The sequence below is a fragment of the Ascaphus truei genome, chromosome 18, assembly GCF_040206685.1.
Source record: "Ascaphus truei isolate aAscTru1 chromosome 18, aAscTru1.hap1, whole genome shotgun sequence".
Taxonomy (NCBI): Eukaryota; Metazoa; Chordata; class Amphibia; order Anura; family Ascaphidae; genus Ascaphus; species Ascaphus truei.
The window spans coordinates 4,606,298-4,614,380 of record NC_134500.1 but is presented as its reverse complement, the minus strand read 5'-3'; the positions used below and the strand labels follow the sequence as shown (position 1 = coordinate 4,614,380).

General features: G+C 48.6%; 1 long non-coding RNA gene across 1 annotated transcript; it reads left to right on the top strand.

Annotated features, from left to right (window-relative positions):
* The first annotated feature begins 3,879 nt into the window (after positions 1-3,879).
* LOC142468748 (uncharacterized) lies at positions 3,880-5,718 on the top strand. The gene is made up of 2 exons (XR_012788864.1): positions 3,880-4,091; positions 5,427-5,718. It is a non-coding gene; the product is annotated as an uncharacterized LOC142468748 (long non-coding RNA).
* Positions 5,719-8,083: the final 2,365 nt, after the last annotated feature.

Sequence of the window (8,083 nt, the reverse complement as noted above, 5' to 3'; positions counted from 1 at the left end):
AAACAGGGGCTGAACTCATCAGTGAAACAAGTGCTTTAAAAAGCAGGAAGTTGCTCACACAAGGTGAGCTTGTTTTTCCACAGTAAGGTGGAGATACCTCTCCCGGCTAGGAAGCCGTAGCTGTTGCTCTGGTCCCCCAGTCCTGCGAGGAGCTATGCTGCTGGGACCAGCTGGGACCCCAACCCAGGATAAAGATAAAGATTGCTGCGAGGCTGCACACAGCCTGCTCCCCGGAACCGTGTTCCTGTTTGCTGTTGGAGCTGCATTACAGATAAGACTTTGTTATGATACTTATTGGTTATACTTTGTGGAGCATATGTTTTGGGCATAACCCGATTAGCTGGCTGCCCTGTTAGTAAGGGTTCAAGAAGTGAGTTAGTTTCCCTAATGGGAACAGGCTTTATTTTCTAGAAAGTAGTTTCTTAAAGGGACAGTGCACCCATACTTTATTTTGGTTGTGGCTAATAAACCACTATAGTTTAAAGTTTCCCACCGTGTCTAGTGTCTTACTGACCCCGCCGCGAGGCCGTCCTGCCACAGGTGGCGTCAGAAGTGGGATGCTATGCCTCTGGGGGTCAGTAGATGAAGATGTGTTGAGACACTGAACTCAAGCGAAAAAAAAAAAAAAGCTAGCAAGCGCTGAGTGTAAATTTTGCCCCGTCGGGTATGAAAAGATTGCTGTGTAAAGCTAATGTCTTTTGCTGAAGCGAGTGAATTTGCAGCTAGCAAGTGCTGTGAGTAAAGTTTGCCCTGTCTGGTAAAAAGAAAGTAAAAATGGATTTTGGCATACTGTAGATGTTGCCCTAAGTAGAACCCAGAAGGTTCAAAGATTGTAAAGCCCATACAACTTACGTGTGTTGTGCAAAGTCTGCCCCGTCGGGTGTGAAAAAAAAACAAAACAAAAAAACACGGGGTTTTAAAATGGCCGCCGTCAAGTGTCAGTTTTGCAATGTACATAACCATACAAAACAGTGTCCCTTCAGGCCATATGATGATTATGATGACGACACATATGTGGCCCCGAGAAGAGAGACTACAAGTCCCATGAGGTATATGTCACAGGCTGCCGCTTAGCCAATAGGGCGGCTGCATTGGCAGTTAAGGCAGTTAAGGCAGTTTGTAGCGTGAAGGAGCTCGCGCTGACATTTAAAAGAGACAGTTTAGTCAGTAAGCAGTTCTAGGAGAGGGACAGTGAGGAGAGGCAGTTGTAGGAGAGGGACAGGGAGGAGAGGCAGTTGTAGGAGAGGGACAGTGAGGAAAGGCAATTGTAGGAGAGGGACAGGGAGGACAGTGAGGAGAGGCAGTTGTAGGAGAGGGACAGTGAGGATAGTGAGGAGGAGAGGCAGTTGTAGGAGAGGGACAGGGAGGAGAGGCAGTTGTTGGAGAGGGACAGGGAGGACAGTGAGGAGAGGCGGTTGTAGGAGAGGGACAGGAAGGAGAGGCAGGTGTAGGAGAGGGACAGGGAGGATAGTGAGGAGAGGCAGTTGTAGGAGAGGGACAGTGAGGAGAGGCAGTTGTAGGAGAGGGACAGTGAGGAGAGGTTGTTGTAGGAGAGGGACAGTGAGGAGAGGCAGTTGTAGGAGAGGGACAGTGAGGAGAGGAAGTTGTAGGAGAGGGACAGGGAGGACAGTGAGGAGGAGAGGCAGTTGTAGGAGAGGGACAGGGAGGACAATGAGGAGAGGCAGTTGTAGGAGAGGGACAGGGAGGAGAGGCAGGTGTAGGAGAGGGACAGGGAGGATAGTGAGGAGAGGCAGTTGTAGGAGAGGGACAGGGAGGAGAGGCAGTTGTAGGAGAGGGACAGGGAGGACAGGGAGGAGAGGCAGTTGTAGGAGAGGGACAGTGAGGACAGTGAGGAGAGGCAGTTGTAGGAGAGGGACACTGAGGACAGTGAGGAGGAGAGGCAGTTGTAGGAGAGGGACAGGGAGGACAGTGAGGAGAGGCAGTTGTAGGAGAGGGACAGGGAGGAGAGGCAGTTGTAGGAGAGGGACAGGGAGGAGAGGCAGTTGTAGGAGAGGGACAGGGAGGAAAGGCAGTTGTAGGAGAGGGACAGTGAGGACAGTGAGGAGAGGCAGTTGTAGGAGAGGGAGGACAGTGAGGAGAGGCAGTTGTAGGAGAGGGACAGTGAGGAGAGGCAGTTGTAGGAGAGGGAGGACAGTGAGGAGAGGCAGTTGTAGGAGAGGGACAGTGAGGAGAGACAGTTGTAGGAGAGGGAGGACAGTGAGGAGAGGCAGTTGTAGGAGAGGGACAGGGAGGACAGTGAGGAGGAGAGGCAGTTGTAGGAGAGGGACAGTGAGGAGAGGCAGTTGTAGGAGAGGGACAGTGAGGAGTTGTAGGAGAGGGACAGTGAGGAGAGGCAGTTGTAGGAGAGGGACAGGGAGGACCAGTGAGGAGGAGGGGCAGTTGTAGGAGAGGGACAGGGAGGACAGTGAGGAGAGGCAGTTGTAGGAGAGGGACAGAGAGGGCAGTGAGGAGGAGAGGCAGGTGTAGGAGAGGGACAGGGAGCAGAGGCAGGTGTAGGAGAGGGACAGGGAGGATAGTGAGGAGAGGCAGTTGTAGGAGAGGGACAGGGAGGAGAGGCAGTTGTAGGAGAGGGACAGGGAGGAGAGGCAGTTGTAAGAGAGGGACAGGGAGGGCAGTGAGGAGGAGAGGCAGTTGTAGGAGAGGGACAGGGAGGGTAGTGAGAAGGAGAGGCAGTTGTAGGAGAGGGACAGGGAGGAGGAGAGGCAGTTGTAGGAGAGGGACAGTGAGGAGAGGCAGTTAGTTGTAGGAGAGGGACAGGGAGGGCAATGAGGAGAGGCAGTTAGTTGTAGGAGATAGAGTCCCCTTACTTTTCCATAGGAGTGTGTCACAGCTTCAGAGTCTGCAGTTTACATGTTGCTAGGCAACCGGTGAGGCCGTGAGAAGTGTGACAGTAAAGATAGAGACAGTTGAGGGGAGGACAGGCAAGGAGTGAGTTATAAGTTAGTGAGCTAGTTAGTTATAAGTTTGTGAGCTAGTTAGTTATAAGTTAGTGCACTAGTGAGTTATAAGTTAGTGAGCTAGTGAGTTATAAGTTAGTGAGCTAGTTAGTTATAAGTTAGTGCACTAGTGAGTTATAAGTTAGTGAGCTAGTTAGTTATAAGTTAGTGAGCTAGTTAGTTATATGTTAGTGAGCTAGTGAGTTATAAGTTAGTGAGCTAGTTAGTTATAAATTAGTGAGTTAGGAATAAGTTAGTAATTTAGGATTAAGTTAGTAAATTATGAGTTATTAATATAGAAGTTAGTAAGTTATGAGTTATTAATATAGAAGTTAGTAAGTTAGGAATTAGTAAGTTAGTAAGTTAGTGACAGTTGGAACAGCGGCACCCATCCCCTGGGAGACACATACAAACTAAGAGAATAGCAGTAAGCCCTTCCTGAGTGATATTCAGCTGAAGCAGTGCTTTGGGATGCAGGGTGCTGCTAGAAGCTAGGAAGCCCAAAAGATTTGTGGTGGACTAAAGGCCAAGACTGACCCAGAATTACTTACCTGAATGGGAAGGGGCACTGAGGGAACATGCCCTGAAGAGAGCACTATACAGGGGACCTGTCTAATGAGGTATTGTGCTCTATAACAGGGGGGCGCATACTTTTTTCCCAGCGCCCCCTGCTGGATGTCCTCATCTCCGTGAGCCCCCCTCCCTCCTCCTCCTTACCTTGATTCCCGGCGTCTGGACGTCATGACGTCACGTCGCCATAGCAACGTGACGTCACATGACCCCGCGTTGCCATGGCGACGCGTGTCCAGGTGCCTGTTGACTCAAGGTAAGTAGGTTTACAGAGGCCCTGCAGCTCCCCCGGCACTTAATTTAAGTTCCTTCGGGAAGCTCGCGGGGCCTCTGTAAACCCCGGCCCCCCGCTGGTAATCTCGCGCCCCCCACTTTGCGCGCCGCTGCTCTATAAGATAATAATTGATTCTGTGCAAGCCTGGAGCTGGTGTGTGCCTGTCAGTAAAATACCCGTGAGTTGCAAAAGATCCTGGCGCCCTATTTCTTATCTTGTCCTCCAACCTACCAACTACCCTCCATTACAGCCAAGGCCTGACCCTGCCAACGGGAACCCTGAGATCACAGGTAACTGACCAAGGAGCTGACACTCTAATCCCATCGGGAGCGGAGCAGGACTTTGTTCACACATGTACACCCTACCCCCTGCTGCCGGGGGGCTACACACACAACGATGTATGCGGTAATAGACATTGGTTATACAGGGAAATGCAAAACAATATGTGCACCAAGCATAAAAGTACAAAATGGGGAAAGGAATCTCTGCCCTGTAGATTGTGCAATCACAATATCTAATTGTGTTACTTCTTCGCACCGAGAGAGGTCTGCAATGCCCTGCCAGGCAAGGGTTAATGCTTTTTATACCCTGCATGCACTAGATATTTAAAAGGTCACATTTTCTTTCACATTATTACTTGGACATGGCCAACTCAAAGCAAAGACAGAGATATTAACAGCTTGTAAATGAAACGCAGCCTAGTTCTTGGAAATACTGTGCTGTAATGCTCAACTGCATCTAAAAATGACATGAAAACCCGTAATGAAAAAAAGCGCTGAGTGCCAGATACTGTCCCATGACCCAACATCTGTTTGGCTAACACAATGGAATATCGCACCTGCGAACATGGAGAGTGTTTAGTTTGTAACTATTTGTCTCATATCCACATGAAAATATGTCTTGAAGCTGTTACAGCCCATTTCCTGCCCGGGCCGTCTGTTGTGATAAGTTGCCTTGTTTCTGTTGGAATCTTCCCCATCCCGGCAAATATTAAATGCACACGGGCCAGAGCACAGCTCTCCCCAAGGGAATATTCTAACAAATGTAAAAATAACCAAAAAGTTCAATATTATATACCCTTTTAGAAAAAAGAAGACGTTCGTTAACTGCGGAGCAGGAGTCCTCATAACAAGGGTTTTGTGCTTTGCTAAAATTAATCATTAGTGTCATAAACAGATGTGTTAGCTGCGTTTTTGTGTGGGTCGCCATGATTTGGCGGTAATGTAACTCTTTTAGCATCGGCGTTGTTAGACTTCAATGGAATCTGATAAAAGCCAATATGTTTCCACTAACATTTCATTTATTGGCCTTGAACCCCCCAATCTCAGTCTTTGCGTCCCCTGGAGGGTAACATCTCTGAAAATAATATCATTATTACTATAGATAGAAGTGCGTGCCCTTTACAGGGTTAAAGTATTTATATGGTCAAATCATTATTACCATTTTGGTCTGCGATTAAATATTTCACGGCTGCTTTCATTTCTTGGCAGCTGAAACGTGATTGACGTCATTTAGTTCCCGTTAAAATATGGGGGGTGGGGGGGTTGTTCTTTGCATTTAGGAATTTGATTGAAGCAGACATGTACAAATCTATTACCACTTATTGTGATGTAAAATTGTGTTAGTGACAGGAAGAAAATCGCAGGCTTCGCACGTGCAATACATGGAGCATAGAATGGATTTCAGTAACACGACTGCAGAGCGTCTGTGTTTAAAATGCTGGATCGATGAAAAGCTCCAGTGAATGTATTCTTCATTATAGAGGCAGCAGGTGAAGCATTATATGTCTGATATCCAGCCAATACAGAGCCCTTCACCCTCTCAGCCACGGATTACATTTCTAAGGGCAGCTAAGGATTGTTTTAGTGAATTAAATGAAAGTATGTTTGGGAATAAAACTCAAGGGATTTTACACTGGACCAAGCAGCCATTACATTGCATTTTCTCCCCCTAATTAAACAGCCTATTAAGCTATTGAACCTATATTACATGCAGCTGGTTCATTAACCCCTTCCCAGGTTCCTTCAGTGACCCATGGCAGCTAAACTGAGGATCACGTTTTAATAAACAACAACCCCTTTGGAAATCAGAAAACGAAATGCTGTATTTTTCCGTCGGCAGTGAGGTTCTTTGGGAATTACTATGACATTATTTAATTTGATGTTTCAACGCAGATAATCTCATTAGCGTTATATAGTGAGTGCTTGACATGAGTAAAGTTGTGTGATGCGGTGCAAGGTCACCGGCGATTTTGAGCGTTTTGTCTGCTGACCCACCATTGGGAAGGGTTGCTAAGCGCCGCGTGGCAGCTGCGGGAAGCGAGGTGATTTGGAGCGGGGAGGGGGGAGAGGTGATTTGGAGCGGGGAGAGGTGATTTGGAGCGGGGAGAGGTGATTTGGAGCGGGGAGAGGTGATTTGGAGCGGTGAGGGGGAGAGGTGATTTGGAGCGGTGAGGGGGGAGAGGTGATGCCGCTGAGGAGGGGGAAAGGTGATTTGGAGCGGGGAGGGGGAGAGGTGATGCCGCTGGGGAGGGGGAAGAGGTGATGCCGCTGGGGAGGGGGAAGAGGTGATGCCGCTGGGGAGGGGGAAGAGGTGATGCCGCTGGGGAGGGGGAAGAGGTGATGCCGCTGGGGAGGGGGAAGAGGTGATGCCGCTGGGGAGGGGGAAGAGGTGATGCCGCTGGGGAGGGGGAAGAGGTGATGCCGCTGGGGAGGGGGAAGAGGTGATGCCGCTGGGGAGGGGGAAGAGGTGATTTGGAGAGGGGAGAGAGAGGTGTGTGTGTGTGTGTGTGTGTGTGTGTGTGTGTGTGTGTGTGTGTGTGTGTGTGTGTGTGTGTGTGTGTGTGTGTGTGTGTGTGTGTGTGTGTGTGTGTGTGTGTTTTATTTATTTATTTTTTTGGACCTTTGGCCCGTCACTCCGCCTCAGGCCAATGAGAGGTGTGGGGGGCGGGCCAAGGGGGTGGTGTGAGTGTGTGAGGCCAATGAGAGGTGTGCGGGGGCGGGCCAAGGGACCAATGAGATTGCCGCTAGGGACACCGGACATCCAGCAGGCAGGCATGCATGCAGGCAGGCAGGCAAACATACAGTGCTTTCACTAATATAGTATAAGATGTATTTTTTTGTAGGCCTCAAAACAAATAATGTATGTGTATTTTTATATATATATATATATATATATATATATATATATATATATATATATATATATATAATTTATAACATTTAATAGTACATTTGAGCTTCATTAAAATAAAATGATGTTGTAAAGAAATTCATAAATGCTGTTTTTTTGGGGTCAGATAGCGATAAGGAGATAAGGAGACCATATTTGTAATGTGACAAAATACAAAATAATTTTTTACTAATCTCTCACTCACTCCACCCTCCTTTCTCTTCCCTCTCTCTGTCACATAGCCCCAACTCTCCCCCCCCCTTCCCCTCTTACCCCACTCTCCCACTCGCAGTCCCATCTCACTCCTCCACCTCTCTTATACCCCCTCTTTCGCTCACTCACTCAATACCCCCCTCCTCACACACCACCCCCCAAGAATCACACACACCTCCCGACAAGACACACACAGTTCCCCCCAAGACACACACAGCTCCCCCCAAGACACACATTGCTCCCCCCAAAACACACTCACCTCCCCCTACGAAACACACCCTTCCCCAAAACCCATAAACACCTTCCTGTTAAAACACACAAACACCTTCTCCCCAAGACACACACATCTCCCCCCAAGACAAACACCTCCCCCCCAAGAATCATACACACACACAGTTCCCCCGAAGAAAAAAAAACCACACACACCTCCCCCAAGACACGCAGCTTCCCCGCAAGACACACACAGCTCCTCCCCAAGACCCATACACACACCTGCCCCTCAAAACGCACACAGCTGTCTCTAAAAACACACAAACAAATGTTAGCTCCGGTGGGTGGAGGGACAGGGAAGGCCTCAGGCCGTAGCTGGGGACTAAAACATCTCATATGTTCTGGTTTTGAAATTGCCGCTACAAGACGTTTTGAGTGGCAATTTCAAAACCGGTACAAATGAGACATTTGATTCACCCTTTCGGGACATCGGGACAAGCCCTCCAAACCCGGTACTGTCCCGTCACACCGGTACATATGGCCATCCCCTTAGATAACGAGGTTATGTCCTAAATTTCTCAATGGGAATGCATTGTAGATTAACGTACCCAAGTGTAGAATAAGCTGCCATTTGGTCTGAAATGGGGTTTCCCTCTGTAGGGACCTGTAGGTTACTGCACCTATTTAT